This window comes from Mustela erminea, chromosome 3 (assembly GCF_009829155.1).
Source record: "Mustela erminea isolate mMusErm1 chromosome 3, mMusErm1.Pri, whole genome shotgun sequence".
NCBI lineage: Eukaryota > Metazoa > Chordata > Mammalia > Carnivora > Mustelidae > Mustela > Mustela erminea.
In genome coordinates this window covers 131,944,083-131,971,731 of record NC_045616.1, presented here as the reverse complement: position 1 = coordinate 131,971,731, position 27,649 = coordinate 131,944,083, and the positions used below count along the sequence as shown (strand labels likewise).

The 27,649-nt window shown below is 37.7% G+C and overlaps 1 long non-coding RNA gene across 1 annotated transcript; it reads left to right on the top strand.

Moving 5' to 3' along the window:
• Nucleotides 1-218: 218 nt before the first annotated feature.
• Nucleotides 219-4,335, top strand: LOC116586939. Its single transcript, XR_004284213.1, has 4 exons — nucleotides 219-271; nucleotides 1,051-1,127; nucleotides 3,109-3,320; nucleotides 3,956-4,335. It is a non-coding gene; the product is annotated as an uncharacterized LOC116586939 (long non-coding RNA).
• The last annotated feature ends 23,314 nt before the right edge of the window (nucleotides 4,336-27,649 follow it).

The window sequence follows — 27,649 nt, the reverse complement described above, 5'->3', positions numbered from 1 at the left end:
GGAACCTCCATACCGTTTTCTAGAATGACTGTACCAGTTTGTGTTCCCACCAACAGTGCATGAGGCTTCCCTTTCTCCACATCTTTGCCAACAGTTGTCATCTCTTGTCTTTTTGATAATAGCCATTCTGACAGGTGTGAAGTAATAGCTTGCTGTGGTTTGGATTTGCATTTCCCTGATGCTGAGTGATGTTGAGCAACTTTTTTTTTTTTTTTTTTAGCATCTTTTCATGTGTCTGTTGGCCATTTGTACGGCCTTCATTTTTATGCAGGTAAAGTATCATTAATAAAGGAGAATCTAAGTCTCCGGATACATTAGTGATTAGCCAAGTTAATGCAACAAATCAATGGTAAAGGGGGAATTAGAGGTCTTCTGCTGTCTAGTGGAACTTGTTTCACTTCGTTTTTTATTAGCTTTCAGCACTCCATGGCCACCCAAACCATTCTGTTAAGCTTATTTTACTTTAATAGCCTGCTAATGTTTTGAGTGTAATCAGAAAAAAGCCTTTCTATAAACCAGATCTAAAAAAAGAGTAAGGACCTAATAAGCACTCTTGGCAGTTTAAAGTATTTTCTTTATTTTTTTAAAGTAACCTATTTATATTGTTAAAAAAAAAAAAACAGAATTCAGTTTTAAGGCAGCAAAACAATGCCACTACTTTGGCCTGTCTTACTTCCTTGTCTTCTTTCTAGGACCAGTCACTTTCAATTAGAGCTGGTTTGTTTTTCTTTTCTTTTCTTGTCTTTTTTGTTTCTTATCTTTGTATTTCTTAGTACTAGTACCCACAAAACTCCATTTATCCCAGTCCCAGGTCTCTGTTATAGTTTTTATGTACACTCCATTATACACCGTTATAATTTATGCTGTAAACTATGCATTCATAGGAAGGATAACATTGCCCTCAAGAGGATAAAAATTGATTGTTGGTGGGGGTGGTGAAAAATTCTTAGATATTACAATAGTCTGTAGCCCTGTAAAGTTTAACTGTACCCAGTAGAACCTTATTCCTTAGAATTTAACTTCTCTCATTGTTGTTTTGTTTTGTTTTAGGAATCATGCAAGCAGCACTGACATTGAGTTTATGGAAGAGTTGCAGAATGTATACAAGATCAGTGCTAAAGTCCATGGTGAGCAGGTGACTTCTTTTCTTTGATTGTTTGCTCTGTCTTGAGGCATATTGCAAGAGGAGCCATAATCATCAGATGTTGTTTGTGTGGGATCCTCAGTTTTTATGTGTGACTTAGGCCTTGAGAATGAAATAAAAATAGTTTATGCTTTTCATTCAATTCTATAAGTTATTCAGTCTATTGTATTAAGTGCTGAAAAGAAAAAAATGTTGACAATATCCAAGTGAATATCTAGCAGTGATTTAAAAATCATTTTCTCATACCAAACAAAAGCTAAAAGTTGAGTTCCTTAAAAATAATTTTTAAGCAAGCTAATTTTTAAATTACAGCTAACTCTTAAGTAATATAGCTTTGAACTACATGAGTCCAGGTATATGCAAATTTTTTTGATAAGTACAGTGCAGTACTATAAATGTGTTCTCTCTTCCTTATGATTTTCTTAATTATATTTCCTCTCCTCTAATTTACTTTATTGTAAGAATACAGTATAAAATACATATACAAAATATCTGTTAATCGAATATTTATGTTACTGGTAAGGTTTCTGGTCAGTAATAGGCTACTAGTAGTTAATTTTAGGGGAGTCAAAAATTCTCCCTGGATTTTTTTACTGTGCAAGGGGTTAACATCCTTGACCCTTGCATTGTTCAAGAGCCAACTGTAAATCACTTTTAAAAAATAAGTTTCAAAACCTCTTACTACTGTGTGCTGTATATGTTGATAATTTGCATATTAATTTCATACATTATAATTTATGGAACTAAAGTTACATTAAAATTTACCACAGAAAAATCACACAGTTATGAAATTGTTACATGAAACTAACTTTTTAATATTCTAACTTTTAAAAGTGTAGTCATTCTGAAACCTGTGTCGAGCAAAAAGAGTAAACTAATTTTTTTCTTTTCATGTATAAAGTACAGATACTCATATGACATATAAGTAGGTATACAACGTATCATGAATACTAGCATTTCATTGCAGGGGATGAGTAATTAGGAAAAAAAGGTCGAAAAATTTCTTAGGGAGTGATACTGAAAAAAAGATTGTGAGGCTGATTTAAACTATCATATGTATTTCAAAGAAATTAAAAGGAAAAAAATAATTGCTTCTTTATGTACATCCACAATTTTATCATTTCTGATCTTCACTCTGTGTGTAGGATTTGATTTTCCAGACCTAGTGTCTCCTGCTGGAGAAGATGGGGAGGTGGTTGATTGTCTTGAATGAGGTAACCTGATGCCTCCAAGTCCTTTGCGGGTTAAAAAGTGACTGTTCAGTATTCACTCCACGTGCCTTTTAGCATAAGTGCCTTTAGCATATAGCTTGCTCTAAGTCAGACACTATTTTTCCATCTGCTTTCTGTTTCCAAAAGTTACTGAAATATTATGTCTACTGACATCTCTGTTCTTTTTTCCCTTTTGGATTTACAACATTTTATTTCTTTCCTATTATAACGGAGATGGATGAAATAAGTTTATATGGCCAATTACTATGTCCAGTGGAAATTCATGTAGCTGCCTAGATGGGAATAAACATAATGTTTTAACCATATTCATTTAACCAGATTCTCCCCCATCCTCCCTCCCCCCCTAAAAAAAAATAACATGCATAAATCTTTTTGAATTTCTTCTGTAAATTAAGCTTTGCAATCCATTTTGATAACAGATATAAAGAATACAATTCATGAGGCTGTGAAGGAAACATTTGTATTCAGCTCCGAGCTGAACTTGCCTGGGGTACTATTTATGATAGATGAATGCTGCGGTTTTATGGTTTCTCCTAAAACTGACATTTAGGGATTAAGAGGTATTGTTACCCCACTGGGCACTGGGGAGATATATGCCAGAGGAGGCAGGAAAACAAAGGGGGTAGCAGAGAATTAGTTACAAAACTGTGGTGATTTCATTATTTTACGAGGACTAGACAGTTGAATGAAACTGTGCTTGAATAAAAGTGCTTTTTCTGCTCTTCTTTCCAGTGATACTAGAGGAAATCAGTTGGGGACAACAGTTACAAAATAGGCTGGATGAATGAACAATCTCCAGTGTTAGCTTACCACGCAAAATCCTCAAGACGGTGTGGACATAGCCCTACCCTCCAGGAAAAGAGACCTCAAAAACCTTTTATTGACACCATGGGATATGCCAGTCGACCTTTCAAGTGATTACATTAGCTCTATCTTTTCTAGAGGTGAGGCACTCTATTTGAATAAAAACAGCGTTGTCTCAGGCTTAGAAGTATGAAAGAGAACAAAGATAAATCCCATTATAGGAATTCATAGTTCCTACAGTCTACTCTTTTTTAAAACCAATTTATTGAAGCATGGTTGACATATAAAACATTGTATGTATTTAATGTTTACAACTTGATGAGTTTGGAAGTATACACCTGTGAAGCTATCACCACACTCTATGCCATAAACACACCCATCACCTCCAGAAGTTTCCTCCCGCGCTCATTATTTTGTGTGTGTGATAGTAACGCTTAACAGAAGTTCTACCCTCTTAGCGAAATTTTAGGTATACAATACAGTATTGCTCACTATGGCATTATGCTATAGAATCTGTAGGATAGACCTCTAGGATTTATTCATCTTGTATAACTGGACCCTTGTACCCTTTGACTTATAGCTGCGCATTACCCGCTTCCCTCAGTCCCTACCATTCTACTCTCTGCTTCTGTGAGTTTGTATCCAGTCTACTGTTGATCCAATACAGTTACCAAATTTAGAAGCAATTGTTTCATTTAGTATACAGTTTATATTATTCCTATTTCAGTATTATTGTTTCAATATTATTCTTAATTGCTTTTTTTTCCCTCTGCAGTACAGAATCCAGGCCAGGATCACATGTTACATTTAGTCATCATTGTCTCTCTTGATACAAGAACAGATTTCTGAATTTCCGTGGTCATTAGTGGCATTGACAATTTTGAAGAATAAAGGTCAGCTACTTTTAGAATACTCATCACTTTGGGTTTGTCTGACAGTGTTGCATCTGGAGAGGACATCAATTGGTTTTTGAATTTCAAATCATCACTGCATTTTGAGAATAAGTGCATTTTGGGAATCCCCGCATTTGATGTACTAGTATATATTTAGCATTTTCGTCTGTATGTTCATGAGAAAGACAAGCCTTAATTTTTCTTTCTTGAAATATATTTGTCAAGTTTTAGTGTTAAGCTTGGCTTGGCTATATTAAATGAGTTGTTTGCTATTTTTCTACATTGTGGAAAAGTTTGTTTTCCAAGACTGATGTTATTTTAAAATATTTACTAGTAAGCCCAATACAGGTCTGAGTTTTTGAGGAGTAAATAATTTAATAAAATATACAATCAATTTAATAGAAACAGGACTTTATAGTTTATCTATTTCTTTAATTTTGTCATTTGTGCTAAGTTTTTTTCTAGTAATTTGTCCATTTTCCCTTTTTTCTTTCTTTGCCTTGAAATTGCTCAAAATATGCTTCTAATTTATTTTTAGTTTCTGTAGTCTCTTCAGTGATATCTTTTTAAATTGTTCCTGATATTAAAATTTTTATAACTAATAATTATTCTCTGGTCTTAAGGTTTCTCAATTTTATTATTTTTTCAAAGCTCTAATTTTTAATCTGTTGATTTTCTCTTTAGCATGTTTGTTTTCTATTTTATTGATTTCCTCTCTTTATAATTTTCTTTTCATTTAGTTTAGGTTTAATTTTTTTAAAATGTTTAATAAACTTATATCACTTGTCTTCAGTCTCTTCCCCTTAACGCATATATTTTAAAGTTTTTAAATTTCCCTTTGAACACTGATTTCACTTTATTCTATAAGACTTAATATGTTGCATTTCTTATTTAAATTAAAATATTTTCTAATGCCTACTTCTATTATACCTTTGATCCATCGATAATCTAGAAGTATATTACTTAGTTTCCAAATATTTTATTATTATTTTTCCCAGGAAATATTTATGTTCTTCTTTATGCTCAGAAATAAAGAAGTGACCTTGTCCCCCCAGAATGTCTCCTCTTGAAGGAAAAGAAAGGAAGTATGTGTGGGGTGGGCTGGCTTTTGGTGTGAGGTCCAATGTGGGAGCTCTTTCTCCCTATCTTCCCTACAGTCACTCCTCTTTTCAGCATCCCCTTCCAAAAAATACAGGTTTGAACACAGCTTGCCACCACCCACTAGGGGGTTGGGGAGGCACAGCTGAAGTCAAAAAAGCAATGTTCACATTCAACAGGAGATGGGTTCAGTGCAAGTTTGGGGGCAACTGATGAGGGAGTGAAGGAGGGAAGGTTGGCTGAGTAAGTGGTTGAATGGAGGGATGGCAGAGAAGCTGGGACCCTCCCTCTCCCAGCGCCACACATCCTTTCCTTGCAGCCCTCTTCTAGCAAAACTGATCCTTGCATTCCTTGTCTTTCATCCCCTTCAGCCACAGCTGGCCAAAGTCCTCAAACACAACATCCTCATCAGTGGCGTAGTTGGTGTCCACAGGGGCGTCTATTTCAGGAGCAGCTATCTGGGATGATGTGGTGGTGGGGTTTGGGGTGTATAGTTTTTATACACGGAGGGGCTCCCCATGATCGTTCAGGGCCTTGTCCATGGAAGTCTCAAGGTGCAGGGCTGGTCAGATATGAAGTGGTGGGTGGTTTCTACTGAAGACTGGGGCCTAGTTTCTCTGGGGCAAGTTGCACCTTTCAGATCACCAGATGTATGGACCTCCTTTGGTGTTTTTTCTCTTCTAACAATTTGGCAGAGAAGGCTCAAATCTCAGAGTCTGCTGCACAGGCCTTCCCTGTGTCCTCTGGGCCTTGCTGCAGTATGATGAACCAGGGCAGATTCTGGGATATTATATCCAGGTCCTCACGGCATAGTGGAAGTGAGGAAGTGCAGGTGAGGTAGCAAACACCTTGCGGTCCTTTAAGTACTCAGGGTCCACAAGCACCATGCCATCCACAGGGTCACTTTGTCCAGGTGTTCTACAAAGTCCTGCTTGCCCAAGTACACCTTGAGTTTGCAGTCAGGGCTCGACTTCTTGAAGACCCTGGCTCCTGGTTTCCCCGCATGGTGCATACACCTGCTGTCCGCTGGGTTTATGGCTCGCCGGCAGCCTCCAGTCCTTTGGTCTGGTCCCTACTTCTCCCCACACCACTGCACACGTGCGCCCTGGGCTTCCAACTATTTAGAATACTTGTGCGGAACTAAATTCAACTGCTGTTTGGGATTATATTTCTATATCTCCATCCTCTAAATCATTGAGACTTGCCTTATGGCTCAATGTATGATCATTTACCAGCATACAGTAAATGTTTCTCATGCCCCTGAAAAGTGTGTGTGAAAATTTGCAGTCTTTTATCTATTAATTAGGCCAAATTTATTAAGAGTGTCCTTCCAATCTTCTATCAGTGAGACGGTTGAGAAGTGCATTAAAATCTCCCAACAGCATTACCCATTCCTTGAGTGTTGGCTATTTTCAACATCTTCCTAGCTTGCCCCCCCCCCCCCGCCCAAGCTTCACCTCCACTTTCATCACTATGGAGTAGCCAAAGCTCCTACAGGCTGTTTTTGTTAAGACTTTGGCCCACAGCACTCATATATTAGAAAATTCCTTAAAAGGAAAAGTGGCAGAGAATTTCTCTTACTACAGTCGATTTTCCTTTTCTGAGGTTTCTTTGTTGCTAAAGTATTTCTTGCCCTTATTATTCTTTTTAAGTTCAGCATTTAGTGTTGCTTTTCTAGGAGGTCTGGTTTGATAGAAAGGACTCTGCCAGAAAGAGAATCAAAATCACACATGCATAGTTTCTGATTGGTAAAGTAACATTCATGTTTTGCAGAGATTTGGAAAGTTAGAAAAGTAAAAGGAGAAATTGAAAGATGCTCCAACATCTTCGCCTGGTTACTTACTAGTCATCTTTCTGTTTTCTGCCTCAATTAACTTCTTCAGAGTCAGATCAACCTTCATTTATATTAAATTAGATGCTATTCATAGCAGCTTGTTTTTTGTTGTTGTCGTTTTCTTGGTTTACAATTTTTAAATGATGTGTTATTATAGATTTATTTTTGTATTCATTTGATTAACATTTGTCTCTTTCACTAGATTATTAGTTCTAGTGTGGCACGGGCCATGTCTGCTACTTTCTGTAAACATAATATCCATTATCGCCTATTTGATATTTATAAAATGTGCTTTTGAGCAGTATTTCTTTCTTATATGTATATATGGGTGTACTTTCTTTCTTTTTTTTTTTTTAATTTTTTATTTTTTATAAACATATATTTTTATCCCCAGGGGTACAGGTCTGTGAATCACCAGGTTTCACTCACCAAAGCACATACCCCAATGTCCATAATCCCACCCCCTTCTCCCAAAGCCGAGCCTCCCCCCAGCAACCCTCAGTTTGTTTTGTGAGATTAAGAGTCACTTATGTCTCCCTCCCGATCCCATCTTGTTTCATTTATTCTTCTCCTACCCACTTAAGCCCCCATGTTGCATCACCACTTCCTCATATCAGGGAGATCATATGATAGTTGTCTTTCTCTGCTTGACTTATTTCACTAGGCATGATACACTCTAGTTCCATCCATGTTGTCGCAAATGGCAAGATTTCATTTCTTTTGATGGCTGCATAGTATTCCATTGTGTATATATACCACATCTTCTTGATCAATTCATCTGTTGATGGACATCTAGGTTCTTTCCATAGTTTGGCTATTGTGGACATTGCTGCTATAAACATTCGGGTGCATGTGCCCCTTTGGATCACTGTGTTTGTATCTTTAGGGTAAATACCCAATAGTGCAATTGCTGGGTCATAGGACAGTTCTATTTTCAACATTTTGAGGAACCTCCATGCTGTTTTCCAGAGTGGCTGCACCAGCTTGCATTCCCACCAACAGTGTAGGAGGGTTCCCCTTTTTCCGCATCCTCGCCAGCATCTGTCATTTCCTGACTTGTTAATTTTAGCCATTCTGACTGGTGTGAGGTGATATCTCATTGTGGTTTTGATTTGTATTTCCCTGATGCCGAGTGATATGGAGCACTTTTTCATGTGTCTGTTGGCCATCTGGATGTCTTCTTTGCAGAAATGTCTGTTCATGTCATCTGCCCATTTCTTGATTGGATTATTTGTTCTTTGGGTGTTGAGTTTGCTAAGTTCTTTATAGATTCTGGACACTAGTCCTTTATCTGATATGTCGTTTGCAAATATCTTCTCCCATTCTGTCAGTTGTCTTTTGATTTTGTTAACTGTTTCCTTTGCTGTGCAAAAGCTTTTGATCTTGATGAAATCCCAATAGTTCATTTTTGCCCTTGCTTCCCTTGCCTTTGGCATTGTTCCTAGGAAGATGTTGCTACGGCTGAGGTCGAAGAGGTTGCTGCCTGTGTTCTCCTCAAGGATTTTGATGAATTCCTTTCGCACATTGAGGTCCTTTATCCATTTTGAGTCCATTTTTGTGTATGTGTATACTTTCAATTAATATTCTATTATGCATATAATCTTTATATGCACTTTTCCATTTTCTGTATTTTAAAAATTCATTTGACAGCATATCATAAACATTTCCCATGTGAAGACTGTCATCTAAGAATAGCTCGGTCACCAATTACTTGAAGTCTGGCATGTCAATTAACATTTTTAAGGCTCAGTTTCCTCATCTGTAAAATAAGGAAATGATAAGTGCTCTAACTACTCCTTCGGATAATTGCCAAAAGTAAATAAACTCACAGGTGTACAAAGAAGTTATGAAATAAAAGATACTGAACATGAAACAGTTAAGCAATGAGGGACGGAACTGTTGTTCCCGTTGTTGCCTGGTCAATTGTCTACACAAAGGCCACTAAGGTCATGTGTGATTTGACAGATCCATGTTCACCTCAGATCTCCAAGAAAGATGTAATGCTTTCTACTGACCACATAGACAGAGAAGCTTCACACATGGAATGTTTACATCATGGCAGAGGGATGAGTGTCACAGAGCAATTAGGTAAGAAAACAACACAGAACAAGAAGAAGCTATTTCTATTACAGAAAAGTATGCAATTAGCTTTTTGTAGAGCACTTTAGAGAGAGGCAAACATCTGCAGAAATGCAATAAACACTCAGTTGCTTCTAAGTAAGTGCATGAGCGAAAAGAAATAATTGCAGTTATTAATAAGGGATGAGAAGGGGAAAAAAGCTCTCCTGTCTTAGAAGATTTGAAAGAAAATCACTGAGACAAATCCAGATGAGATCAGATCATTTTTCTTTTTCTAGCTATGCTGGGTTATCAGCAGGTGATATGAGAAGTTTATCAATGTATACTTTTCCAGTTTACATAATTATCTCATTAATTCATTTATTTTGCTCTTTTGATTATCATACACGTATGGCAGCATTATCATTACTGAATATTGCTTCGTTACCACAAATATTTCTGTTTTCTTGATAAATTCTTGAGATTAAGTGAAAATCTTCAAGTATTGCTATATGTAAATCCTGGATGAGTGGCTCTGCCTAACCATTAGAGTCAAACTTCCGGTAGCCAGAGTTTGCAAAACTAGGAGAACAGCGTCACCGACATACTGCTCTCTCTCAAGAATGATCCCTCCCAGGTAAACTTCACATTATTTATTTTGAAGAATAAAGGTTAAAAAAAAGCCCAACACTGTGTAATTGCAAGGTATCCATATAGAAATACTCCAGAGTAATAGATTGCTTGTCCCCATAATATAAATTCCACTTTCCTTAAATTTTCCAGGGACAGAGGAGGGGAATTCTAGTATATTCCCAAGAGTAATAAGGTAATTATAAAGCAGTTCTAAGTTCCTTTTATTTGGAAAGTGTTGCATTACTGTGGAACTAGAATCATTTCATCAGAGAATTTGGCAATAAATATATTTCCCAAATGCTTGTTCTTTTAAATTCTATCTGACAAAGTGGCCATTTAGTCAACAGAGTGAGAAAATAGAGATTTAGTCTAGAGCTTAATTGGACTAGGACTGAGTGTAGAAACTAGAAGAAGCTGAAAGATTCATCAACCTGTGGTTTCTCCAATTTTATAAATGATTATTGGTGACTAATGAGGCATTCTTCTACCTCCTCCATACCATTTGTGAAGAAAAGAAGCACAGAAAATACCCTGCTTTGACATTGCTATACTAAGGTGATTCCATTTGTTGAAGATGCCAAGTGAATACAATTACTCCTGTTCATTAATTCCTAGTTAAATCAGCTTTAGTACAATGAGAAACTTGGAAAGTTATGAGAATTCAAGAATGCCAAGGTAGTAAAATATAGAAGCACATTTGCAATTGTGAATTATTCAGAACTCAAGATAGACAATTTATTACTACTTGTTGCTATAATAAATCCCCACTAATGGAACTGTATTAATTTGGAGTTTGGGATGATTTGGAGTCTTGGCTGAGATCTGTCATTTTATTCCTTACAAAGACAGGGTTTAGAAAGCAAGTTAGTAGTTAAGCGATAAGGATAATACATATTTTAAAAATCTAGGCTCTCTGCTGTCCTTCTTTTTAAATACATAATAAATGCCATTATTACATTTTTGACCCAGCAAGAGAGGAAGATGCAAAAGTAGATCTTGTCATATGTGAAGCAGTAGTAATAAAACCCTTAGACGATTGAAAAGAAGAGGAGGAGAGATAAAAAGTTTAAGGAAGTAGTGGGCAAGAGATAGTCATGAGTAGCAGTGTGCTGGTGAATATTTAACCATTGTGGAATTTGTTCATTTCTGTTGTATAAATACTCACATTATGGAAAATTTCAGGCTACAAATCTGATACTATTGAGGGCAAAGATAGAAAGAGAAAATATACATAAGTAACTTCAAAGGCATAGGTAATTGTAAAGTCTATTTTATTAGTAAAATGCTAATAAAATAAGTAAAAATGTATTAAGATCATTAGGATGTAATGATTTGGAGTATGCATTACCTTTTTTAAAAAAAATTTTTAATTTTTTTATAAACATATAATATATTTTTATCCCCAGGGGTACAGGTCTGTGAATCGCCAGGTTTACACACTTCACAGCACTCACCATAGCACATACCCTCCCCAATGTCCATAACCCCACCCCCTTCTCTCAACCCCCCTACCCCCAGAAACCCTCAGTTTGTTTTGTGAGGTTAAGAGTCACTTATGGTTTGTCTCTCTCCCAATCCCATCTTGTTTCATTTATTCTTCTCCTTCCCCTTTAACCCCCCATGTTGCATCTCCACTTCCTCATATCAGGGAGATCATATGATAGTTGTCTTTCTCCGATTGACTTATTTCGCTAAGCATGATACCCTCTAGTTCCATCCACATTGCCTTTTTTTTAAATTAACTTAAATGTAAGTTTATATAATTTAATTTAAAATAAAATCTGTGTTTAACAACCAGCTGGTGACCTTTCTGAACTCTGACGAACTGGGATGAATAAGCTAGCACTAGTACACCACTAAATCCTGGTACCACTCTCTGTCCCAGAGTTGAAACCTGGGGGATAGCAAAACATATCCAAATACATTGTGGGGAATCCAAAAATACTGGACCTTGAACTCTGATACCCTGGACATGGACTGAAAAGATTACAAAGCTTGGAGAGAAGCCCTGGATTCAAAATGGTGTTAAAACCAAAAAATATGGCGGTGAACAAGCCAGCAGCAACACTGGAGGAAGCAAATGGACTAGGGATTCTTTTATTAGTTGTGGGAAGCCTATTTGTGATCTCCACAGCTCTTGTGTGAGAGAGTGCCAAGAGAGTAACAAGAAGATAGTAATAAAACTGATGGACAGAAAAGGCGTTGAGCAGGTGCTATGACCAGGAACACACTTTTCTGAGTGGGTACCTGCATAAAGCCTTAAAAAACCAAATGGAAAGACTCATTCAAAATGAATACCAGTGGTAGATGCTGAGCAAGTCAGTACGACAAAGCCCATCGCAGTGGCAGCCACCATGGTATGAATTGACAGTCTGTGGATTACAGCCCTTCCCCCACTTCAATGAGTACCAAACACAGAGGGTAGAATAGAAATCCTGTGGCAGAGTGAAAGACAATATTGATGGGGAATTTAAATTTTGAACTGACGGCATGTTTACCTTGAACAATAATACTAATTTGATCATTTAAGATGTTTTTCCTCAATCATTGAGTTAGGGTCAGAAAGGCAAGAAGAACTCACAGGAAACATTTTTGAGGTACATCTGAGTTCTAGCGGGTAAGTACCAATACCTCTACAGTCAGCACACACCTGTAGGAGAATGTTTCCTTGCTTATGAAATTTTCCAAAAACCTCTCTATGATCTTAAAAAAAATCTTTTATAATCTTTTATGTAAAATAGTAATGTGTAAATTGTGTTTCATTCCCAAATATATTTCTAGCTAAGATATTTTTCTTACTTTTTTTTCATTATGTTCAGTTAGCCATCATATAATACATCATTAGTTCTTGATGTAGTGTTCAACGATTCATTAGTTGCCTATAACACCCAGTACTCATCACAATACGGTGCCCTCCTTAATACCCAGCTAGCTAAGAGTCTACATTGTTTCTTTCTCATGTTGGCAAAAGCCTTCAGCACATTTATGCTCTCAGTCACCTCCGGAGAGGTGTGTCTAAATCTGAGCTTCCAGTTCTGACTTACAATCTTGATGTCACTATCTGTTTCTTCCTTTCGGCAGACCCTCATGCCCAATCAACAGACCCTTTCAATTCTGCCTCCATAGGCTTTCTTACATCTCTTCATTCCTTCTGATTCCTCTGTCTTAACTAGTATCCAGGCTCTTTTCCCCTCATGTTTAAGTAACTATGGTTGTCTCCTAGTTGATCTCTTTACTTTCAGCCTCTGTTCTTCCTTCATCCTTCTAAATATAATATTGGTTTTACTTCCTGATAACCTCATATCCACACTCTGCTCTTCATCCACAATGGCTCTCTTATGTTGAGTCTAAACGCTCAGCTTGGCAGTCACTCTCTTCCATCAGCCAGCTGGTTTTTCAGAGAGCATTGTAATTCTTTCCTACCATAAAGTGTTTTCATGGAAAGCAATGTGCTGGCTGTTCTACTCTCCAACTCCCCACTTGTCCACTCATTTCTCTTATCCTTCCCTGTGCTTGTCCTAAAATCCCTTCAACCCACTCAGGAAAAGGCTACATTCTCTCAGCAAAAGCCCATTTCTTGACCTCTCCATCCCGCAGGCACAAGTTCCAGCTCAGAATATCTACAATGTTTTAATCTCTATCATGTAAAATATCATTGAGCAGACATTTTCTTGGTCTGTTCCTGATGACCATATATCAAACTAGATTGTAAAGTACTTAAGACCAAAGTTTAGATCTTCTCCTTTTATATTTTTTGTTGCACTTAACATAATCTTGGGCATATGTGTCAATACTTTAAAAAATTTATTGCAAAATCTCTTTATTTGTTTATTTATTTATTTATTTATTTATTTATATCCATTAAGCAAATCTTACTGCCTTGGTTTATTGCAATATACATTTGGGGAATAAAATTTTATCCCTTTAAGGATACTTCATTAATTGAAACTGGCCTTTTTCCATCGAGTCTACACTGAGATGTTTACATGCAAATGATAATTTTCAAAAATAGAAATCTACAGGCAGGTGCTACGGATTAGTATGAAGTCGTTTATTTTTGTAATTCTGCTTTAGACAATATGTTTGACTTTATCACAGGAGAATAAAATGACTGACCCATCACCAACCTATCAATCATCCCTTTAGTTATTTTGCAAGGCAGAATTGGGTATCAACAGGTTTATTCATTCATCTGTTCAGCAAATGTAAATCAGACACTTGTTTTGTGTCAAGCATGAGTCTAGGACCTAGGTTTGTGGCAAGGTACATATGATCCCTTCTTTCAAAAGCTTAGAGTCTTTCAAGAAGATAAACAATAATGAAAAAACAAGTTAAAATACTCTGGAGGTGGTGGAGCAGTGTGGGTGGAAAAGCAAATTCTCAAGTTGGGCTACCTGACTTGACACCTGATTGACTTACAGCCTCTAATTGCATGATACGGTGAGTTTCTTAACCTTACCAAGCCTCACTTTCTTCTCTTGTAAATTTGGAATAAAATTAGTTGTCACGAGAATCAAATTTAAAAACTTAATGTAGGGGTGCCTGGGTGGCTCAGTGGGTTAAGCCTCTGCCTTCGGCTTGGGTCATGATCTCAGGGTCCTGGGATAGAGCCCTGCATCAGGCTCTCTGCTTCATGGGGAGCCTGCTTTCTCCTCTCTCTGCCTGTCTCTCTGCCTACTTGTGATCTCTGTCTGTAAAATAAATAAATAAAATCTTAAAAAAAAATTTAATGTAAATTGCTAGAACTCAGAAGGCCATATAAAGTACTGACAGTAAATACATATAGATAAATCTGGAATTTTATTATAATCACAATCATTAACCAGTGTAATGAAGGCAAGGTACAGGACGGCAGGTGCTGGGGCAGAGAGTCTGGAATCAGGGAAGTTTCCCTTGGGAATTGAGAAAAGGAATGGCCTAAAAACTAATCTGTGGCATTAGAGGCTGAGTCTTTCCCCAGAGGAAGACAGAATTTTAGAAGAAAGGCAAGAGTTACGGTCTAGAAGAAGAAGAGTGTAGGAGGTCAGGAGTGCAGGAGAGGAAGGACACCAACTTCTATTTCCTGACCTTTTGGGTAAACTTGGTAGGTAGAAGCTACCACTGGGGTAAGGTCAGGAGAGAGCCTGGTTTTGTTAAGGACTGCAGACAAAGAAGTGTTAAGGCTGTTAAGTGGGTTTGTTTAAAGTAGATCATATTTTACCTACAACAGAAGAAGGACTAATCTTTGAGTCTACTGTATCCAAGAGTGATGGAGCAGGAAGTTGCTCAAGCTTCAGGCAAATGACTAACTAGACTAAGTGTCATTTAAAAAATAAATGGGAGGTGTCTCATTAGCACATCAGTCTCATAAAAAAATAAATGGATTAGATGGTTTTCATGTTGACATATCTTATGATTTATGGGAGCATTGTTTTTCTCTTGGTTTGGGGCATTATAGATATCACAAATAACTATTCACTTAGGTTAAAGAAATTTTTTTTCTTGGGCTTTTTAACCTTGTAGAGGTTTTCAAAATAGAAGGTCTTGAATTGAGTTGGTATATATGTACTTTAAGTTCTTCTTGATTTATAAAGCTCTTTGGGGAACAATGTGCCTAGTACTGAATTAGGCATGATTGTTATTACTTAGTGTATCTCCTGTCTTGAGCGTGGGTGTGACAATAGCAATGGGTGGCCTGCCATATCCCCTTAGTTTACCTCTACACACCAAACCTGCTTAATGAAATCTCTGCTACGCCCTACCTGAGTCCCTTTAATGACCCTGGGAAGAATCAGCCAATGCGTGAGCCAAGGCAGAAATTCCAGGGAGTTAACGCAGCTGGAGTAGCCCTCAGCCTTGAACAGTTGGAGATTTGGTGAAAAGATACTCCTACTTTCTCTCCTCTCAGTTGGAGTAAGTCTGAGATGCGCTCCACATTGTCTCCTAGAAATCTGGGGTGGAATTAAGTTTACCAGTTCCTGCCTGCTCCTGTCAGAATCAGGAAGATTCCTCTGACCTATCTCCCTTCTCTTTTTTAATCACCAAATTCTCTTTCCTTGTAGGCTGGCTCCTATCAATCCATATGCATGCTCCCATTTCTCCCTTCTTAAAAGCAAGCCAAAACAAACAAACAAACAAACAAACCCCCCAAACCCAATTACCCCTATTTCAACCTCCCACCAAGCTTCCATTTCTCTGCTTATGTCTACAGTGAAACTCAAAGTCTCCTATTTGTATGCCAGTTTTCCTTTTTGCATCATTCAGTCTTTTCTTTTTCTGTGACAGATACAATGACTTTTTAAAAAAAAAAAAAAAAAAACAAGCATTAAAAACTGTCAGCCTAAAAGGCTTTTAATCAGATTAAAGACCTCATGTAAGAAAATATTTCACCATAGATGTTAACATCTTTTTCTTTAAAGCACTGGGTTTCTATTAAATCATAAAATTCGATATGCTACAACAAAAACTTATGATGTACTATATGCTGGCTAACTGAACAAAGTTAAAAAATCAATAAAAATATAAGACAATAGAAATTTTAAAAAATTTAAAAGTAAATTTTCCATATGACTTTTTAAAAAAAGATTTTATTTATTTATTTGTCAGAGAGAGAGAGCACACAAGCAGGCAGAGTGGCAGGCAGAGGCAGAGAGAGAGAAGCAGTCTCCCCACTGAGTAAGGAGCCCAATGTGGGACTTGATCCCAGGACTGTGGGATCATGACCTGAGCCAAAGGCAGCAGCTTAACCAACTGAGACACCAAGGCATCCCTTCCATATGACTATTAAAAAATGAAGAACACCAGGGATGTTTCTCAGAAGCAAAAAATTAAATTGCTTTAATTCTCCTGATCATCTTAGAACATATTTACAGTATTGTCCAAATCTTGATTTAAAGTTCTTATCAATGTATTATCAAAAGAAACGTACACAAAGATAAACTCGAAATGGATAAAAGACCTCAACATGAGACAGGAATCCATCAGAATCCTAGAGGAGAACATAGGCAGAAACCTCTTCGATATCAGCCACAGCAACTTCTTTCAAGATATGTCTCCAAAGGCAAAGGAAAGAAAAGCAAAAATGAACTTTTGGGACTTCATCAAGATTAAAAGCTTCTGCACAGCAAAGGAAACAGTCAACAAAACAAAGAGACAGCCCACGGAATGGGAGAAGATATTTGCAAATGACAGTACAGACAAAAGGTTGATATCCAGGATCTATAAAGAACTCCTCAAACTCAACACACACAAAACAGACAATCATATCAAAAAATGGGCAGAAGATATGAACAGACACTTCTCCAATGAAGACATACAAATGATTATCAGACACATGAAAATATGTTCATCATCACTAGCCATCAGGGAGATTCAAATTAAAACCACATTGAGATACCACCTTACACCAGTTAGAATGGCCAAAATTAGCAAGACAGGAAACAACGTGTGTTGGAGAGGATGTGGAGGAAGGGAACACTCTTACACTGTTGGTGGGAATGCAAGTTGGTGCAGCCACTTTGGAGAGCAGTGTGGAGATTCCTCAAGAAATTAAAAATAGAACTTCCCTATGACCCTGCAATTGCACTACTGGGTATTTACCCCAAAGATACAGATGGAGTGAAAAGAAAGGCCATTTGTACCCCAATGTTTATAGCAGCAATGGCCACAGTCGCCAAACTGTGGAAAGAACCAAGATGCCCTTTAATGGACGAATGGATAAGGAAGATGTGGTTCATATACACTATAGAGTATTATGCCTCCATCAGAAAGGATGAATATGAAACTTTTGTAGCAACATGGATGGGACTGGAAGAGATTATGCTGAGTGAAATAAGTCAAGCAGAGAGAGTCAATTATCATATGGTTTCACTTATTTGTGGAGCATAACAAATAGCATGGAGGACAAGGGGAGATGGAGAGGTGAAGGGAGTTGAGGAAAATTGGAAGGGGAGGTGAACCATGAGAGACTATGGACTCTGAAAAACAACCTGAGGGTTTTGAAGGGGCGGGAGGTGGGAGGTTGGGGGAGCCAGGTGGTGGGTATTATGGAGGGCATGTATTGCATAGAGCACTGGGTGTGGTGCAAAAACAATGAATTCTGTTACACTGAAAAGAAATTAAAAAAAAATAAATGAAAGAAAGGTGTAAAGAAAGATAAAACAAATTTGAAAACCATTATTTTTACATTGCCTTGCAGAGCCTGAAGTCCCAAATTTGTCTGTAGAGTCAAATTTAATAAATTTCTTAATTGTACATGGAATGAAAAATGATTCTGACCCTTATTCAAAATTTTTTAGGTTCAAGTTTCAGCGTTGTAGTAGTTTCATGATTTTATTTAATGTTTTTATTAGCTAAAATATGAGGCAATCACTGAAATGGAAATAGGAAGAATATATATATATATACTGTTACAGGAGGAGCTTCTGACTAGAAGACTCTTTTCCAGATGTTAGACCTTGTGACCCAGTTATGTAAGTGCTCTGATGCTGTTGTTTGGGGATAATAACACTGAACCTAGACGGTTGGTGCAAGAATTAAAGATAATGTCAAAGAGTTTTCTAACAGAACTGAAGTATAGTACAACGAACTGAAGTGTAATAACTTAAACTTAACCAAAAGTCAAATGCAGTTGACCCTTGAACAATATGTATTTGAATTGTCTGGTCCACTTATACGCAGATTTTTTTCAATAAATATGGAAATTTATTTGGCAGATTTTCTCTTATGATTTTTTAATACCATTGTCTTTTCTCTAGCTTACTATATTGGAAGTATATAGCATATAATATGTATAACATACAAAATATGTATTAATTGACTGTTTATATTATCAGTAAGGTTTTTGGTCAATGGGTCAACAGTAAGCTGTTGTTAAGTTTTGGGGGAGTCGAAAGTTACACACAAATTTTCGACTGTGAGGGGGTTTAGCACTTCTAACTCTGTGTTTTATCAATGGTCAACTGTAATTTTTTTAAAGATTTATTTTATTTATTTTTGAGAGAGAGAGACAAAAAGAGAGTGAGTGTAAGGGGGGAAGGAGCAGAGGGAGAGGAAGAGGAAAAAAAGCAGATTCCCCACTGACTACATGAGGCAACTCCATTTCCGGATCTTGAGCTCATGACTTGAACCAAAATCAAGAGTCGGAAGCTTAACATACTGATCCACCCCCAGGGGCCCCAAGGGTCAATTGTAATTAAAAACTATTATCTACTTTACTTTCCAGCAATAACTCAAGAAGTTGAAAACAGAGAAATACACAACTAAAACTTAGCTGCACCTCAGAAGATTAAAAAAGTATTTTGGAAGCACACAAGGAGGGGTGCCTGGATGGCTCAGTCATGATCCTAGGGGTCCTGGATGGAGTCATACATAGGGCTTCCTGTTCAGCAGGGAGTCTGTGTCTCCCTCTGCCCCTCCCCATACTTATGCCCTCTCTCTTTCTCTCTGTTACTCTTTCTCACAAAAATAAATAAATAAAATCGTAAAAAAAAAAAGTGCTTGCTTCGGCAGCACATATACTAAAAAAAAAAAAAAAGAAAGAAAAAGAAAGCTCACAAGGGATCTTTTTATATTAAACAGGTATTAAAGCTAGACACTCGTTACATGAAGGTAAACACATCTACACATATACAGTGAAATTAATCAAGATGTTCGTGGGTTTTAATTAAATAATAAAGAACCAGAGCCAGGGTCATTATCACAGCTGAGAAATGACATCCTATAAACTTGAAAAAAGAACATAATAAGATGGTGATGCCTTTAGGGAATATTGCGCTAATGGATTTGAAAAAAATATTTATTCATCTTACAAATTATTAAACATTTGATGGAATTTTTAAGAAGATATGAATCTAATGATAGCTTTTCTTGATGGAGAAAATAAAGGATAAAAATGTTTAGTTGCCCAGTGGTGAACTAAATACATAGCTCATAAGAGAAAATCTCCAAAAAACTTTCCATATTTATTGAAAAAAATCTGCATATAAGTGGACCAGACAATTCAAACACATGTTGTTCAAGGGTCAACTGCATTTGACTTTTAGTTAAGTTTAAGCTATTACATGACAGTTAGTTGTACTACACTTTTATCCTGTTCTTTGGTATTTATATAGATTTCCAGAGTTTCTTAGCTTTATTCCATCATCAATGTAAATAGTGATGTCTGGACTCTTCCCAAGTTCAACTTTATTTTTAAATCCCATTTTTCATGTCCAAAGTGATTAAATCTCCAGTAGTCCCAATTCTGAACACTTTAAATTATAAGAAATCTTTTGTTTTCTTAGATAGTAGCACTATTTTCCTCCAGTAAGAGTCAAACTGTTTCCGGTACATTGCCACCTTACATAAAACCATCAAATCCCTTGGCTCAAACATTGAGAATTTAAATTACCAAGTGCTTACAGTGGGTGTTAACTATAATTTAGGAAGAGGGAATTTGTTTCTTAATTAGTTCATTTTACTGGCCTAAGTCTGCACTGGAAAATAAAAAAAGAAGATTATCCAGTCTAGTTTCCTAATATTTCCCATATGTCATACCTATTAAAAATAGGGACACCATCAGTTCCCAACAGGGGTGCTGTTGGCATTATGATGCGAGAGTTCTTCATTAAGCCAGAATGTCTTGTATGTATTGAGGATTATTTGGCATCTCTGGCTTTGTACTCACTAAACGCCCCGGGCTGTCTCCAGTCATTATGACAATCAAAAACCTCCTCCACACATTTCCAAATGTCCTCTAGGGAGCAAACCACCCCCAGATGAAAACCTAAACCTCAGAGGAAGAACTAATTTTTTTTTAATGTGTCTGTTTATTATCCACTTACAGATAATGATTTCTAGATTATTCATAAGTTGTAGTCAAAGTTTTCTATAGTTTAATTTTTTTCGCAAAAGCATCAGGCTAAGTTTTTGTTTTTATTCCACCACAAGCTAAATATAAGCTCTAAAACTCAAATATATTTTATTTTAAAACTCAAATGTATTTTAAATTCTCAGTCTGGGCGAATGAAGTGGTTACTAAGTGGTAGACTGAATTAGCTTGTGCTCACACACACAGACACACATACACACCAGCTTCGTGACTTGGTTACATAATTTTCTGCAGGGAAATGATACACAGTAATTTTTTGAGAAACTGGCCTTCGAACATAATGACATCAAACCACTTAATCAGTACTTTCAAACTTCCTCTTTCAGTAAACCCAGAATTGTTCACTAACACCGAACAAACACCCCACACTTTCACTAGTCTTGAACACCAGCCTTAAAGATGAACCACAGGAATAAGGAGAAGCTGAATGAACAAATGAAAATACCGACAAGTTAGATTTGAAAGGAGTGCATTTCAGTTAGTAATAACAAGATACTACGAGCAGTTTTGCTATCCCAAATGCATAAATACAATCTCCACTCACCTCACATAAGATGTTGTCGCACAGCCATCCAATATTAGAAAGGACACTATGTGTTGATGTACTATTAAACATAGTCTATAACACTTGGCTACTGGCTTAATCAATTTAAATCTAGAAGTCCCTTCTAATTAAATTTTTTAAACCATCCATTCCAAGAAACACAAACCTCACAGTCACGCCTTGCAATACAGTGAAAGAGAATAATAAAAAAGTAGATAACTTACCATTTACCTATGACTTGAAGAAATACTTCAAGAAATATAGCACACACTTCAGCTCAACAGCCAAGCCCCAAGAAACTTTATATTCCTTATGGCTTCTTGTCAGGAATCTCAATATGTCCTGAAACAGGTTAGGTGAGATGCACTTCCCTTCAAAAACAGTCTAGTTTTTAAGACTTGGCTTCAAAATAAAATTTGATTTGGGCGCCTGGGTGGCTCCGTTGGTTAAGCGTCAAACTCTGGTCATGCTCTCAGGACCATGAGATGGAGCCCTGTTGAGGGGCTCACACTGGGCGTGGAGCCTGCTTAAGGTTTTCTCTCTTCCTCTGCCCCTCCCACGCACCTCCCCCTTGCTCATGTTCTTTCTTTCTCAAAAATAAATAAATAAATACATAGATAAATAAATAAAACTTAACAAATGTTAAGTTGAAGAGAAAATTAAGAGGAACTCACATATAGTTTAGCGAGAAATCTCTATAAACTTTAAACCTGGATAAAATGTCTACATGTTTAAGTGACATGGGAAACATAAGCAAAAGAAATGTAGCTTAAACTCTCCTTACAGAGTGCAGCCCACTGATAATACCTGAAACATGCAGAGCGTGACCCTCTTCAAGGAACTCTGGTTTCCTTAGTGCCTTAATATTTAAAAGTAACTTTATCTTGGCAGCAGCTGGCCCCTCAAGGTCCCAAAAGCCTTGCTTCCAGATTCCTCAGAGACTCACACTATCCCTAATACCCACTAATTAAAAAGTACACAACAGTTTCTCCTCCCAATCCCAGTATAGCTCTTTCTGCCCACAGGTTCTGTCTGGTGAGCAGAGAAGGCATTAAGGTCGAGGCAGGGAGAGAGAGGAGGCCCCTGACTCCCCTGACCAGGCTCACGCCGGAGGCTCTGAACCCAGGCTCACAAAATTCCCAGATGTGGAGAAATGCTGAGGCGTTCAAAACCAGAGATAAGGGAGCATAGCGAGACCACCTTCCTATGTCTTAAGTGAGATTTCTCTATGACAGTTGCGCTGGACCACTAAAAATGAGCAAACTTTCCAAAAAAAAAAAAAAGAAAGAAAAAAAAAAAGAAGTAAGCATGGTGCTTTCAGTGGGAGAGACACCAGGAGGATTTAAGATCCCTGGTCAGTTCTCGATGGAACGCCGCCACTAAACGCCCTCAGTGGCAACCCATTTGGGACCCCTCTCACTCTAGAGAGCTTTACCCTTTCCTTTCTGTTCTCACCTTCACTTAATAAAATTCCACTTCACTTCACCCTTTCATGTCCACGAGATTCATTCTTCGACTCTGAGACAAGAGCCCCACAACCCTGCAACATAAGTTTCTTAAAACTTTCTTTTTTTTTTTTTTTTTTTAATGTGATCAAGTTTACTTTAGAAGCAGAAGCAGCAGAACTAGGAAGGAGGGGTGAGAGCAAGACAGAAGTCCCTCTTGACAGGACAGATCCAGCCCAGGCTGTGTGTGTGTGTGTGTGTGTGTGTGTGAGAGAGAGAGAGAGAGAGAGAGAGAGAGATCCTCGCCATCCAGCAGCCTCCACCAGCCTTCTCCTTCCAGGACAGGGTGTGAGGAGAACCTGGGCAGAGGTGAACCTTCCATGAGGATGTGGGTGGGATATATAAGCCCTGTGTCCCTCTGGACCAGGTGAACAACCCAGAGCACCCACAGCACCCTTGGCAATGCAGACGGAGGCATAACTCTGTTGTTCTGTCTTCTGTCAACCATTTTTACTTCCATTTTCAAAAATACAAGTTAAACATGAAATAACTTTTTACTTCAGTTTTTAACAATCATGAATTCAGGAAAAGAACATTGGAGTTGTGTCTAAATGTTTACAGTCTATCTTACAATTAAAATTTTTCAGGGATGCCTGGGTGGCTCAGTGGGTTAAGCCTCTGCCTTCAGCTCACGTCATGATCTCAGGGTCCTGGGATCGAGCCCGCATCAGGCTCTCTGCTAGCGGGAAGCCTGCTTCCCTTCCTCTCTCTCTGCCTGCCTCTCTGCCTACTTATGATCTCTCTCTCTGTCAAATAAATAAATAAAAAAAATTTTTAAAAAACAGTTAAAAATTTTCAAATGGTAGTTTAAGAACTGTTTGATGCTCAGGGTGCCTGGGTGGCTTGGTTGGTTAAGGGTCCAACTCTTGTTCTCTTGTGTCCTCTTGTGTGGAGTCTACTTTAAAAAAAAAAATTGTTTAATGCTCACTTCCCTGTCCAAAAATTATTAACATCTGTTATTTCTTTTTTTAATTAAATTTTTAATTCTAATTCCAGTATAGTTAACATATAGTGTTGTATTAGTTTCAGCACCTTTTATTTCATTTTTAATGAGATTTTTAAAAATAGAAATATCACTACACCAGAAGGGTGATTTTTCCTGCTTTCAAAATACTTTCCAAATTCTATTTTTGACTTTGGGAATACAGAAATTCAACCGAATGAAACATGCTAACTGCTATAACAAGCAAGACACGTTCTTTGGGGGCAAGAAAAACAACTGGCAAAGAAAGAAAAAAAAAAAAAAAGAAAGTTCTGTCAATATATGATAAGTATGCAGGTTCTACTTTTTCTTTCTTTCCGCCCTTCCTTCCTTCCTCTCACTTTTTGTTTCTTCCTTCCTTTTTTTCTTCCTTCTCTAGTCCTTCCTTCTTTTCAGATTTCACTTGTCCTAAAGTGTATTTCCCAAAACTGGAACTGAAGAACTTGTGTGGACAAGGAGGAGAAAGAAAGTAGAGACAGAGAAGAAAGAGGGTTAGATTCACAGCAAACAGAAAATTTACAGTCTACGGTCCCACTCCAAGAAGGGAAGCTACTTGAAGTAATTTAAAATGGAGAAGGAGTCCAGGTTTGTACTGTGGTGTGAAAATCAGGAAGGAATTCAACACCAGAAACCAATTTGCCTTTCCATTTGTTCCACATTCTGCTTCCTGCAGGCTTCTTCCTTAAGAAGGGCCTCTGTTCTATCACTTTTTCATTCTCTTGGAGGACTTCCGAGCACACACAGCAAACAAGAAGTTTGAGTTTCCTGGGATGACTTAAAAGGCCATTTTAAAGACTCTGACTGTTGGGTGATAGGGCCTATATTACTCATTTGCTGATCTGGGGATGAAATTCAATCTTTGTTTATGTTCCCATTCTTAGTAATCACCAAAAAATTGGAAGAAGTTCTTTGAATTAAGACAATGGATAGTATTAGCAATTTTGCTTCTCTGTATATCGTGACACATTTGGTCATGACTGAACCTCATATGTCATTGCTGTTTGGAGTCACTCTGAAAACAGGCATTACAAGATTGTGAAAAGACTAACTGGGTTATATGTTTGGATATCCAGTAGAAGGTAAAAACATAAAACAAATTAGTTATGCCCATCATCTAAAAAGCATTCCTTCAAATGAAGGTACTTTCCTCTTATGTCCCTGATTCTTTACTGACGGATCAGGAGGTAAAATAACAAGCTTTATTGCTCAAATCATTTTGGCTAAAGTGTTTTCATCTTGGCTACAATGTAAGGAAGAAGGTTATTGCAATATGAAATGTTGTGGTATATAAGTCAGTGCGCTTTTTGTTTTTATAATTGAGATTGAATTGAAACATGGAGTCATTAACGAGTGAGTAAAGTGACCTAGATGGAAAATTAGCAGTGGAACAGAAGGCTATTTCATGGAGTTATTTCCCCCACATTGACCATGGCAGTACCGATTGTTCTGGCGGTGACCAATAGAACAAGTGACCACGCACTGGTAATTTAAAGGCCAATAGTCCCACTATTTCATTTGAGAAGGGTGAATCAAAACTTTAAGTAAGTTGACTACAAGATGTTTGATGGTTTAAAATGACCTGACTTTTTAAAAAGTCTACACATAAATTTTTGGTGAAATGACCTGACTTTTTAAAAAGTCCTAAATACAAATTGTAGGTAATATATCTGAACAATATTTACTCATTATAAGGTCATACGAATTCCTCCAAGTTCATATTCAAGGCAAGGGTGAACTTCCCTCAAGGTCTGCTTTTGGCGCTGTCTTGTCTTATTTCTCATCACCATCATCCTTCCCAGCTTTACCTGCTGGTTCCCTCCTTCGGGATCTGCCAGCTCTTTCTCTCTAAGCATTGCCTGGGGATGTAGATCTTGTGTGATAGATCCTCAGGGTATGCTTTCCTTATTTTTACAACTACAAAGATCTGAACTTCTAAGAAATCTTTCTTAATTTTCTCTTCTATCAACACCTTGCCTCTCTTTATGGCCTTGGATTCAAGCTACCTAATCTTCTTCTTCTTTTTTTTTTTTTCAAGCTACCTAATCTTAATTGAACTTGTTAGAGTGCTCATTGCGAGTCAATATGTCCCATTTCCAGGATGTATTATTCTGTTTTCCAGAGGTCATCTGGAGCCATAACACATAATCTCAAATATAGACAGCGCCTCCCCCCCGACCTTCTCCAACATCGTGACACAAATATATGCCACTTTCACTTCTCCCAACAAGGACCAAAAGAGGCAATATAGATGGTTCTGTTATTCATCCCCATCCCTGGAAAACAGTATGGAACACCTGTGTTTTCTAATGTATGTTTGTGAGGTTATGGGGTAGGGGCTCAGCAAAAACATTCATAGCGATGACAGGCAGACTATTCATTTCCCTCTCAGAACATAAACCAGAATTGAGTCATTGGAAGCCAATTTTGAATCTGAGGCAGATAATGTTTCCTGTATCCTGCTATTATTTTTCTCCCCAGCATGTGCTCAATGAAGATAAGTCCTGTGAATAATTATCTGACTGCATAAAGCCATTAGGCCAGGTTCCAGTGAGGTACCACAGCTGTGCTAGGGACCAGATAACAGAGAAAGAACAGAACTCAGGGCTTTTTTCATCATACACCTCCACCATGACTAGGACAGTGGAGAGAAGACAGGACCCGGAGTGGGGTGGCCCTCATTTTCCAGGGTAGGTCATGAGACACCAAGGGTATAGAAGCCAGCAAGTGAAGTCAACGAAGGAAAGAGCCAAGAGGACTGTTCTAGGCTATGTGTCTCCTAAACCCTGGAGGCTGAGACAATTCTTTTAGTCTCTCCTCATATGGAAGGGAAGCAACCAAGATGCTATGGTTAACTTCAGTCTCTAAGATAAAGCCAAAGTGCAGGAGAAGCTCAACAGTTCCTAGCCTGTACTCTGAAGTTCTTTCTCTGGAAGTATTTGCAGTAGGTTAAACAAAACCAACTCCTTAGAACATGTGTAATTCTCTCCTAAAAAAGGGCCCGGAGTTGGCTGATGTGCTACCACCTATATGCTCCTCTGACCAAACTTCAGTGTTTTGTTTATTTAATTAATGGCCTTCTTCACATTAGGCTTGCTGCCACAACCAAATGGAGATTTCTCAGCCTGCCAAAGGGATGAGTCTGGACAGTTTGCCTACGCCTTGAGGCTAGCTTTTTACTTTCTCTCTAATTTTTTGAAAGCTGTCTTAAAGAGATGACTTTAAGCTACATTAGAACCAGAGGAAAAATATCAGCAAATCCCACTGAAAAGAGTAAGTGAATAGCCTCAGGGGTTTGAGCCCCAAAGGTCAGACTTAATCTAATATCAGTTCTGTCTGGGAGTCAGAATCAGAAGATTTTTTGAAAGGTCTAGGTGTTTTCTTCATAATTAGGTGGAAAGAGGTGAGCCTACTCTTGGGGCCCATTTTTAAAATAAACCGAAGTCTTCCTATTCAACTCAAGCTATGTGTACATAAACTCAGTACATAAAGAATAAAAGTGAAATATCCATTCTTTCCCTCAGATGTTTTGTTTCTGTGACATAAAAGCTTGCGGTGCCTGAACACTGTTCTGTCTTCAAATAGATTTGGACGGACACCTGTAAAAAAAGAAAATGCAAGGAAGACCACAGGAAGATAGGGGATAGAAGTTTAGAGGGAAGCTTGAACAGAGATGAAGAAAACTTAGGAAGATTCAATGGTCTTAGGGGCTAATGGAAGAGGAATAACAGAACAGACGTGCCAGTCCGAGCACCGATGCCCCCAGCACTGCTGTGAGGGGTGCTGGCTCCTACTAGTTTCTGCTCTAGTCTATAGGTTATCTGCACAAATCTTTTTTTTAAGTTGGAAAATTTTTGAAGAAAACATCTGTGGGCAGAAAACAATGGCTAAAGGAGTTTCCATAGTAAACCATTTTGATACCAATAAAAATCACTGGGGCAAACATGGAAGTCTCATCCCTTTGGTCTGACTTTCATTAAGAAAAATTGAATGTTTACTGATAATCCAGGGCATATCTATGTAGACCAATTGAAGTGCTTGAGGGGAAAATGTCTTTGTGAATGAAAGGGCAGGAG